This window comes from Agelaius phoeniceus, chromosome 6, assembly GCF_051311805.1.
Source record: "Agelaius phoeniceus isolate bAgePho1 chromosome 6, bAgePho1.hap1, whole genome shotgun sequence".
Lineage (NCBI taxonomy): Eukaryota > Metazoa > Chordata > Aves > Passeriformes > Icteridae > Agelaius > Agelaius phoeniceus.
The window spans coordinates 46995450-47007554 of record NC_135270.1 but is presented as its reverse complement, the minus strand read 5'-3'; positions in this window follow the sequence as shown (position 1 = coordinate 47007554).

Genomic DNA, 12105 nt, shown 5'->3' with positions numbered 1-12105 from the left:
CCTGAATGACAGTGCCTTGCAGAGCAGGATATCCTTGATTTCCTGATGACACATCAGGACAACAGTTCTTTAACACTTACAGAGTATATTTTATCTTCAAAGCTTCACTAACATAGGCTAATTAATCCTCATAAAGCCTGAGGGAGTTACATATGTATTGTTACAAGCCATGGACCAACAAAGGACTTCACAGTTATCACCATGCCTCAAGCTGTGGCTACTGCTGGCATCATCCAGGGCAGGAATTAAGATGATCTTACTAAAAGCTAAAAGCTTACTAAATTCCCTTTCCCACCCCCAGCAAGTGGCAGTTCAATGAAACTGTCAACAGTGATTTAGAAGTTGTGATTTAGAAGTTGTGATTCAAAGTGAAGCTGGACTACTTCTATCTACCGCAATGTAATGCAGCCATTCACAGCTAATGAACGCTTTAACCAAGCAGGCTGTGGGGTGCAGCCTGGGGAGCTGGGGCAATGGGCATCCAGGGGTGTCCTCAGTCAAAATCCCAGCCAGCCAGTGCCAGCTCTTGCTCTGCTGGAGCCATGCTATAGCCCTGAATGTTCATCTTCACACCTCAGGGAAATGAAGAAGTAGATCCATCTCTGCATCCACGCACAGGGAAAGTGAGCAGCACTGTAACTCTGCACAAACTGTCTCTAGCTGTGTAGATGTATGAATGTGTATATATATACACACACACATATATATATATATATATATATATATATATATATATTGTCCTGCTTCTTCTAAGCCATGATACCAGGGGTGAAGCAACTGTTTTTAAGCATCTTGCCGCCTGGGTAAAAAAAACACCTGTTCCTCCTTAGCATAGATAAGACCATCTATGCACAGCTGATATGAGATAATATTTAAGAGCCTTCCAGGGTACTAAAGACTGCTCTTTCTTTGACATCTTATGCTGTTCAAACTCATGGCAGTGCTCCCTTTGAACTTGCTTGTTATGTAGTTCTCCTCACTTACATAAATTGAAGTAGAGTGCAATTAATGTAAATTATGTGGCCCAGGGAGGGCCCATGTGACAGAATCCATGCTGGTAGGAGCGAGCTGATGGTTGGACATCACAGGTCTCTGCACTATGTACCAGCAGGTTTGACATCCATCAGTCAATAAATCCCACACTGCCTACCTTTAGAGGGTGAGTTACATGTGAAAAGCTGTTTTCTCTGTAGTTACTAAAAGAGACCACTGGGATTGTGGGGACCTGTATGAAAACTGCTGTGGTAGATATGCCCTACAGAACAGAGATAGATGTGGCTGCAAGGCAGCAGTTTTCTGCTTGACTGAAAGTCAGACCATACACCCTGAGGGATGTTTGCTTTTGGCCTGTTGTTAAAGGCCCACTTTAATGGCAATTCCACTGCCATCTCAGTGAATCTCTTCTAGAGAGTCTATATCCTCTTTATGTTTTCCTAATATTTAACCTAAATCTTTCAAGTTGTCACTGTTGCAATTACATTCTCATCTGTTACTTCTCCACAATTACTTCCTGTCCAGTCCATTGTGGACATGGAAATTATTTACTTTCTTTGTGTGACAGCTTGGTTGTACTTAAAGGATGCTGTTGTGTCCCAGCTGGGACTTTCCTTTGATTTAAACAACCCTGGGTCATTCAGCCTATACTTGCAGACTGTGGTTTCTAGAGAGATGATCTATTTTCATCCTTCCATCTGGTATGTCCCTGGTTGTTCCAGGTTCTCCACGGGACATACTGGGGATGTGACCTCATCAGTGCTGAACCAACAAGCAAGAATTACTTCACTTGTTTTCAATGTTACCCAGTGAGAGAACTCTGCTTTTTGGGTGTGTCAGTGTGTACTGGGGGCCCAGGGTAGGCACAGACCCAGGTGTCACAGAGGAACAGCATTTCCCAGTGGTCTAGAAAACAACTAAATGATATATTAACCTTCAATTTTCACTTCTTCCCTTTTTCACTGTACCAAGAGTCGTAGTGAAGGAAACTTTGTTAAAAAATTTCTTCTCTTGTAACTTCCTCATTTAGGATTGCTAAAATGCAACAGCACTAGTGATATCACAGCTGTACTAGAAAATTCATTCCAAAATTATACCCAAGACTTGACCAAGTGAAGCAAACTAATTGTAATGGGTGAGTCATGATAAACTGTAGAAAAAAAAGTTCAGAATATTTAGCAGACATACCAAAGATCACATGAGAAAAACACAAAGGTCAGTTTGAGAATTATTATGTTATTAACATCTTAAGTTTTGCTCCTTCAGAAACTAAGTCATGTAATCCCAATTGAAAGGGAAATACAACTATTCTTGTGAAGAAAGACAAAACAAGCCAACTAGAAGTACACAGAAATACATAATTTTTACCAAAATACTGAATGTGGCCTAGGGGTGTTGCACAGCCAAGTGGTTGCAACTTGACCAATGTTGATTTCCATGGGAAATGGAAGCACATTTTGACTGGAAAATGTAAAAAGGAAAATGAACATCACTGTAAGAGAGAGGGGATTGTGTTTCATCAAAAGTGAATTGGTGTTTTGGTGATCAGAAAATTTTCTACTTTGGAAACAGTAAAGGGGGGGTCTTAACTGTAGGTGAATGACCTTCATGTTTCAGCTACTTCTTCCACTTGCCCAGTCTTGGCTAAGAGGCTGATGAACAGAGGCTCCTCCCTACATTTGTCACTGTGTGTTGCAGGAAAAGAACATAACAAAATTTGGTGCAGCACCTTGTGAAAAGGAAAGGTGATTTATTTTATACAAATCTATTTCCAGTCCTTCAAGTTCATTCTTGCAGATTGTTCATGTGTGCACACACACACACATTTCTCATGTGTTCACACTCACTCAAGAACCTTGTGCTGTCTCTGCTCAGGGAGGCAGGCACAAGAGATGCTGAGCTTTGACTCTTTACCATGTCTCAGCTTTTTCTTTTCTGGCAGTGACAAGCTCCTCTCTGGCTAATCTTTTCATACTCTCTAGGAATTGAGAAATTACTGTAGTGTAATAGATTGACCCCAAATCTTACTCAGTCCTTGCTCCAAGGATGTAAAGCAGGCTTACTCCCCTTTGTATTTGTTTCTGTTCTAAGATTATAATCCTATTTCCTTGAGACAAATGAGGACAGTGGCAAAAAAGCTGAGGTACATCCTTGCTCCCATCTTGCTGTTACCAAAGTGCAAGATTTGTGCTGATGAACCATTTCCAATGGGCTTTATTGCAGAATAGACAGCTGGTCTTTATGGGAATGCACTCCCCAGCATCTACAGCTCAATTTTTGCCATTCTATCCTTGGTAATCAGCATGGGTTATTCTTTTAAACCACACTCTTATTTATTATAGTGCTCTGACACACAGAAATTTCTATTCATAAGTCAGCTAGGTTAATCTTAATATGTCACAAATGTCCACAAAGATGATAGTCTGCAGCCAGGACCATGTAACTTGAGAAGTATTCCTCCAGACTCCCAGAAGCTCCTAACTCAGCAGAAGCTGCCAGAGGGAGAGATCAGGCTGATGCAGCCCAAACACACCTCTCATCCCAGTGAGGAAGGAGATTATTGCTGCTATAGGAGTCACTGTTAGCCTCTGCATAAGGTTGGATAAGAAGGGCATATATTTATTTTATTTAGATAAAGCAAGGGCCAAAATGTAGGCTGGCAACAGTGAAAGCTCTTCTTAAAGAAAAGAGCTATAGGAGAAACCAGAATTCTGTGTTATCACTGAAGACCTTCTGAAATAGTTTCATCATTGCCTGGTGCAGAAGATTTGCTCCTGCAGCAGCCCACACTGCCCAAGGACCACTGTATCCTGGGGCTTTCTCAGGGCCACAGCTTTCCCCTCCACTGCTGGAGTACCTCACCCCAGGCAGGCAGGGGAAGAGGTGTCCCTCTCTTCTCTTCCCCTCCTGCAAGTCAGACTATTTTGTCTTTTCTCTAGACTTCCAGGCTTCTTGTGTTAAGGATACACTGGCAAAACTTTATAAATTGCAGCCCTTGAAAGAAAAGACATTTTATAACCACTTTATTAGAGTTATGCTATCCATCCTACACGGAGCCTTTCTTAAAGATCAAATATGATGTGGCTGTAGGAAAAAGCATCCATCTCTGTATACCTATATAGTTGGTTTTAGGGTGACACCCTTAGTCAGGTTCATGAGGAGGAAAAGGAAAATACACTAATAAAGCTACAATTACTGTCTTAGGTCCAAATATAAATCCATGTGCCAGTTGTTACAACCTAGCTAAAGAGGGGGTAGGAATCCATCATATTATTTTCCTGGAGTTTTATATAGTTACTCATAGAGTTAAATGAAAATGTGTGTGTGTGTGTGTGTGTGTGTGTGTGTGTGTGTGTGTGTGTGTGTGTACTCGCTAGATTTATAGACTCTCCTTAAAATGTAAGTATTTCAGGTCCTGCAGACAGAGCACAGAAACAGAAGCCAGGATTGTTCCACCCACATAGCTGGTTTCAACTCTCATTTATTTGGATGTATTTGGCAGTACTATAGGGACTCATGCATACTTCACACAGCCATTTCTCAAGACACTTGTGAAAATTTGGAGATTTGAGCCTTGAAGCACCATGAAGCAGGAAGGAAGCTAATGCTGCAAAAAGCATTTCCTTTGGCAAGTGCTACCCCTTCCCATGCCAGGACCCCTCAGTGAACCAGAGCCTTCAGGCCACCTCCTGGCTACCACACAAAGCTCTGGTTAATAGCTGTGTATTTTTCATGTATTTTCTTTCCTCTGTTAGATATTTTTTGCTAGATCTTCAGCCAGGCCAAGCTAATGTAGCTTTGCTGGTTTGAGGTACTTGAGGATGTAACCCTCAGTCAACAGAAATGAAGTCCCTTATTCAGCTGCCAGTACATTATTCAAGCAGCAGGACAGTGTATTCCTGTAAGTATGCACAACAAGCAAAATAAATCACAAATGCACTGAACTTCATTATCTGGGGTGGCAGAGAGGGGAAGGAGAGATTTTGGCTGGTATCATGGTCCCACCAGGGTTCACAGCGGGGCAGGCATTGCAGAAGCTTTTCTGTCTCTTTGCAGGAATGCATGGTGAGCTCTGCAAGGCTTGCAGCTCTGGCTCAGGCACCACAGCCTCTGTGCCAGGTGGCACCTGTGCACAGGTGTCTGTGCCCACCCTGTCTGGGGGCTGCTGTCTGCCATTGTCCTGTGCACCCTCCCTGGGGGACATGAAGTCTGCTTGGGCTCAGCGAGAGTGGGGGCAGTGAGTCCCATCCTGAAGGGCTTTTCCTGCCTCCTTCATGCAGCCCTGCTGGCTCTGGGTGTCATTACCTCCAGCTTTCACCCATGCAGGACTGATTTACTTTAATATAATGAGTTCTTTTAGTGCCTTCATATTTCCTCACTGTGTTCATCCCTCCCAGCCTCGCCTTTCTCTGAGCAAAGCCATTCCTTCTCCCTGGACTCCCTGTGCAGGACAGGCAGTCCTTGGGGCCTGGCAGAAATCCCTTCCCATCTGTTCAGCTTTGAATTCCTCTGGTGTGACACCCGCTACCTGTATGGAGCAGAGCTCCACAGGGGCCCTTCTCAGTGCCTGTGATGGTATGGATGTTTCCTCGAGGATGAGAAAAATCATTTCTGAATTCATTTACCACAGTCTAGGAGTGTGTATGATCATCTTTTAGAAGTACTCACCCTGCAGCTGAGTACCCTGTGATTTTATCTTCTTTAATTAATTTTCAGCTCTCCATCTAACTGCAACAGTTTTGTTACCATCCTTTGCTTTTCCAGATAATTTGAGCCTCTTTCTGTTTTTCAAAGTAATCTAGGTCTCCCTGCATGACATTCCAATCCTTTGCTGTGCTAGCCTACTTCCTAAGTTTGTGACATCAAAACATTTATTGATGTAAATACATATTTTAAAAATATATGTTGATATAACTTTCTTTTTCATGAATTGCTCTGATGAAGTTATTGTACAAGAACAGTCCATGAGCATTACTCTCAGCATTTGCCTCAGCAGAAACCTCTTTCAGCACAGTCTCTCCTTCTTCACAAGAATGTGTTATTCAGTAAGCTCAGGTTATATTTTATCTCATTTACTTTCATGTTCTCAACTTTTGTTTTATTTAGAAATTGTCCAAACAAATTGCGCAGTACTGATCTCAGAAAAAAATTACATAAAATTGTCCAGATTAATTTTAATTTTCTTCCTAGAGGTGCTACCAGTGCTGTTATCCAGGGAGACAGTGCCCCTTGACAGTGTCATTTGGTGTCATGGTTACTCAGAACTGGGGAGGGACATCACCTCCTCTTGTTCCCTCCCTCTGCACTGAACACACCTTCAGGTTTGGAACCATGCTTGAATTACCTTTAATTTTCACATCATTCCTGTTTCAGAGCAGTTCTGCTTTTTCATTGTTGTCTTTTTATTTATATAGCTGAGGATCTATCTGTTATTTTAATTTTCTTTGCAACTGCATTTCTAAACTCTGACCTTCTGTTTTCTTTGCTGATCTCTTTTTCCATTTCATCTAAGTGCTTTGATTACTAAAACTTCAGGTGATTAACTTTGCTTTATTTTAAAAGGGACATGGTGTCTTGTGGCAAGAGACATGTCCCTTGCCTTGTGTGTACTGGGGGCCCAGGGTAGGCACATGCCTTGGGATGTGTGACCTGGCAAGGGGCTGAAGCTGTCCCAGTCTTTCTACTGCAGTGGTATTGTCTCTCTTGCTGCCTGGAGTGGGGAAAGTCCAGAGCTCCAGGGATTTTTTTGGCAGGATACCTATAGGATGATCTCTATATTTCAGGATGGCTGTGGTAATCTGGGATGTCTGATCTCCCTATGAGAGACAGCCAGTTTGAAGTTATTATTCATCCTGTTAGATCTGAAGCATTTCATTAGAAGTTGTTTTTTTCCCCAACTTAGCAAATTTCAAACCCTCTCCAAAGTCAAATCCCTGAGTTATTTGGTCAGTTTATTTTCCATAGTTGTCTCCTGGTAGTTAGTTCAAGAAATAGTAACAGGTCTATTTTTGTTCATTATTTGATTTAATTTTAACTGAGCCAGCCCATGCCCACTCACTACAAAATTTTGTCCATGATTAGCTCTTGTGTGATGCATTCCCCTGCTCAGCACTGCATCTTGACTCAGTGTCTCTTTGAAGAAATCTGGGTCTCCTGATCCTCAAGTACTTAGGCTGTAATAATGATGGTGGTGTTTGTTCTGCAGTTGAGGCATGGGATGGGACATTTCTGTGAGGGCTTTATTGGGTATTAGAACCTTTCCTGATGCTGTTCCTGGGGGCTCTCAGGGATTCAGTAGAACCAATCTTTACTGTCATTCCTCAGATTTACTTTAGCCCCAGCAGATTTCCTCTCATCCATCTGCCTATTCTCTTTCCTTTATGAACTACCACATCATGTTAATCTGCCATGATAATCTTTATTTCTGTGTTTCCTGAACAGCATGTACCTTCCAAGGACTTGTGAAATTTAAGTGATTAAATCAAATCGTTTTTAGGATAGCTTTTCCTTAGGCTTTTCAAGTCCTTTAATCTGCACTAGTAAAGACTAAGTAGCCCTTTCACTAACTTTTCTTAGCCTTATCTTCTGCCTTAGGCTGACAGAGAATAGAGGCACATACTTTCATCTGTGAATCATGCAGTGTTTCAGTTACACCCTTTTTCTTCTTGTACTGAAGTTTACGGAGCGATCTCAACAAAAACAACATTAATCATTCCCCCCACCCCCGCCTCTCTTTAAAGCTTGTTTTACAGATTAATAAAAAAAAAAAATCAGTAAAGTCCTCTCTTGGAAACCTGTTTGCCTTGTGTGAGGAACAGGTATTTCTGGGTCTTTATTGAGAATATCTGAGCTGTACAAGTACCATGCTAATGATCACCACCCCTTTGGAGGAGAGGAATGCTCTTAGCACCTTTTCCACATATCATCCCTGCCTGAGGCATGTCAGAGACACCAGCCTCCTTGGTTTTTCTTTGTCCTTTATTATCTACTCCACTATCCATCTACTGTGAGTCACTCATAAACCTAACCTAATCGTGACAAACGTGGGAAGAACTAATCTTCAGTTCGTAAGATGAACTGAAATGAAGGCATCGATGCCACTTACTTGTTTTGATTTGAATGTGTTTAGGCACATTTTGAAGTCAACAGGGAAGTATACACAACTTGTTGAGCTCAAATATTTCCTGGTTATTATCTTTTCTTTTCTAATAAACAAATTCATTTGCAAATAACCACAATCAAGCAAGCCAAGAAGAAGATATTTATACCATGTTGGCAATTGAAACAGTTTTTTAATTTGTGATGGGTGTCTGTTGTCAGGTAGATCCTCAACAGTGTTTCTCATTTTCTGATCTACTCATTTATGTAATCTTTGTGATTTACCATGTCATAGAGAAGAATCCATTACAGTTTCTGCAAGTGAGATGCTACCTTAGATAAGTTCCCTGGAACTGTTAGCCATATATATTCTAGATAAATTGTTTTTCTTCTGTTGTGAAGTAAAAATTAACCTGCTAAAGCAATAGCAGTACTTGTCAATATTCTAAATTTCCTAATAAATTCTCTTTGCCTGTAGCTCCTCCAGCTGGGGGGGAGACTGGGTTGAATGGCTCAAGAAAGTAACATTTCTAGCACCCTAATACAAAACACTGCAGGGCCATTTTGTGAAAACAAAGCTCATGTGTTATGAAGAAAGTTTTATTGAATCAAGAACTTGATGTCAATTGTGCTTTTCAGCTGTGGAAGCCTGTTGTTTATTGCAGCACCACATTTTGTGTAAGTTCCTTCCTGATTTACAATAATTCACATTGATAGACTTCTAGACTGACACAGCCCCCACAAACAAAAATTTACAACAACTTCAGCTCTGATCTTTCAGTGTTGGTTTTCAAGGACTAGAGCCAAGGTCTATTCACCACAAGTAAATCTGGGAGGAAGTTTACTTACTATGAATATTAATGAATGTTTACCTACTATGGGTTAATTTGTTAAGCAGAATTTTGGGGTTTTGATATCAGCTCAGTTTACATGACAGCAACCCTGCTGGCAACTGAGGGAATACACCTGTCTCAAAGGGGCAAAAGTACAAGAAAGACATTGAGTTGCTGGAGTGAGTCCAGAGAAGGACAACAGAGCTAGTGAAGGTTCTGGAGCACATGAGGAGTGGCTGAGGGAACTGGGATTATTTAGCATGGAGGAAAGGAGACTCAGGGGAGACCTTATCATTCTCTACAACTACCTGGAAAGAGGTTGTAGCCAACAACCTTGGTCTCTTTTCCCATGTAACAAGTGATAGGACAAGAGAAAATGGCCTCAAATTGTGCCAGGGGACATTTACATTGGATATTAGGAAGCATTTCTTCACAGGAAGGGTGGTGAAGCATTGGAACATGCTGTCCAAGGAAGTGTGGAGTCACCACCCCTGTAAGTGTTCAAAAAAGTGTGTAAATGTGGCACGTGGGGTTTTTGTGGTGAACATAGTAGTGTTCGGTCAATGATCATACTTGAAAATCTGAGAGGCCTTTTCCAACCTCAAGGATTCTGTGATTCTATTATTTAATTCAGAACATTGAAAATGATGCTATATGGGTGAAAAGAAATGGCAGTCATGGGCTCAATTAATTTCAGAGATAAACTTGGTTCTTTATGGTAGAACCTGAAAACAAGGAAACATGGAGAGTGCATAAGCCAATGACAAGTAGTGCTTCCCTGTTCTCTCTAATAGTGCAATAAAGAGATGTTCACCTCAAAGTCCTTCTCCTGCATTGCTCTTCCTATGCAATGGAGTGAACCTCTTCAATTTGCTACTTTCTTTTTATTCAGACTAATATGGAGATACTAGTGGAAGTGATTGAGACTAAGGAGTGTAGCAGCCTCTTGTCACTGAAGAGCATTCATGGAAGCTGAGTGCATGACTCCCCAGCAGAATGAGAGAATACACAGCAGAATCATATTTTTCTTTGAGTGTAAGAAAAGCAGGAATAGCCAAGGCATTACAGATTGCTGACATCTTCCAAGTTATAGCATATAAACGTATTCTTTAGTTTTCCTTTTGTAAATACAAAGCCTGCACTATTCTTGCTTGTGATCCCTGAGAAATATGTGGTTTGTGAGATTGTCTCTCAAAAGCACTCACATAAATTCATGATATGAGCAACAGCACCATTGGTGGAGTGGTAGCTCCCACAAGTCTGTTTTGCCGGCACCAGCTTTTCCCTCCCTGAAAGTATAACCTTAAAGGCCAGTACTCCTCCTTGAAGAGGGCTGAGTGTGAGTGGGTGATGCTGCTGCCCCCAGCACCAGCTGTCTGTGCTGCCTTTGCAGCTGGGTTACACTCCCCAAGCAGCACAGCTGCTGCTTCCCTAGCATTCATGATGGAGAGGTGTGGCAATGCTGCCAGAGAGCCTCCCTTCCTGATGTGACACCAGGTGTGGCTGGCTCTCCCTTTCCTCAGGCTGCTCCACAGAGTCACCTCCTTGCTGGACCAGCACAAAAATTCTGTGCTCACACAATGCAAAGAGGCTTTCAGTCTAGCCCCTGTCCTCCTTCACAAGCCAGCCCCAAGGTCAGAGTCTGTACCAGACAGTTCCCAAGGCAGGCCAGTCAATAGAGCCTGTTGGGCTCAGGCCTTCTGCACAAGAGGGTGAAGAAGCTGCCATCCCCAATAGGTGAGGACTGTTGTGCTGGATGTCTCTCTTCCCTCCCTCCAGCCCGTGTGCAGAGCACAGCCCCTCCTCAGCCAGCCCTTTACAACTGGTTTTTCAAAGGGCCTTTTTCTTGCTGCTGCTCTCACCCAGCAGGCACAGCAGCCTAGTGAGACCTTTCACTGCAATTTCCATGCAATGGTGTATGTTAGAAAAGCCTTAAATAGACTGCACCTACTTCAGTAAGTAGCTTGAAAGTGTAGCATACCACAGAAAAGAAAACCCTTTTTCCCATTAAATTAGATGTGAGGCATAATGCAAGCAGCTTTCTTCTTCATCTACACCCAGATTTCATCATGGAAGTCAATTGGAGCTGCACCTTAATGATTAAGAAAATAATTTGACCCAGTTAGGTGTTACAGAACAGACTTCAGTGGATTGCACAGACTGAAGAGAGAGCAGAATGTTACCCATTGAATTTACTATCATGTTTGTTTTGGGAGCTAAATTATTCTTCCTAATTCTGCTAGCAGTGTAATATGCTGTCTCAGTAATGGAAAGCATATGAAAGCAAGCAGATGGTGAAAGCAGAAAAAAATCCCAGCATGTCCTGATAATGTAGTAAGCAAGTTCATTTTTTTGGCATTAGGCTTTCATAACCAAGGCATGGTGATAACAAGTACAGACACATTTTTAGAGCACAGTTCATCAAAAAATACAGCCAGTTTCATTGCAGGGCAATGGAAGATTACTTTTTGAGACTCCTATATAGATAAAACCTAGATGTGAATGTTGTTGAATTAGACTCATCATCTATTATTGCTAGAAGAAGAGTGACAGAACAGATACTGGTCAGAGTGATTCCATCACAGCTCCTGTGTTCTCTCATATCATTGCAAATGTAGAGTCTTTTGCCCATTGATTTGCAAATATGCAGCCATCCTGCATTACAGAAATACCACAGACCCTTCAATATAGGTTGTGATAACAGAAGGCACTATTAAAAATTAAAAATACTTTATTTTCCTTTAAAATTTCAACCTTTCTAGGTTGAAATTTTGAATATGAGGATGTTGCTTCTTGGATATTTGTGTATATCTGCAGTACATGAAGCTTCCAGTCTGACTCCAGCAGCCTCTTGCTTCTCCTACCCACATGTCCCATTCTTTCAGAACAGAAGGCAGAACAGCCTCAGTGGGAAAAACACCCATTTGTTTGGCAAGTCTGAGAAAATTGAGACAACCTTGACTCACTGGCTGAGCAAAAGGCCCTGAATGTGCTTTCTGGGAAGGACACTAACAGCCTGATGACCTTCAGACTACATTTTTAAGTCTCAGGACAAAATATGGACAGAAACAACAACAGATTCACCAATTATCACTTTAAGATTTGTCAAAGAAGGGATAAATTAATCTTTGTTATGATTTTTGTTTGAAGCAATGAGGCCACATCTTCATATAGCTGCAAC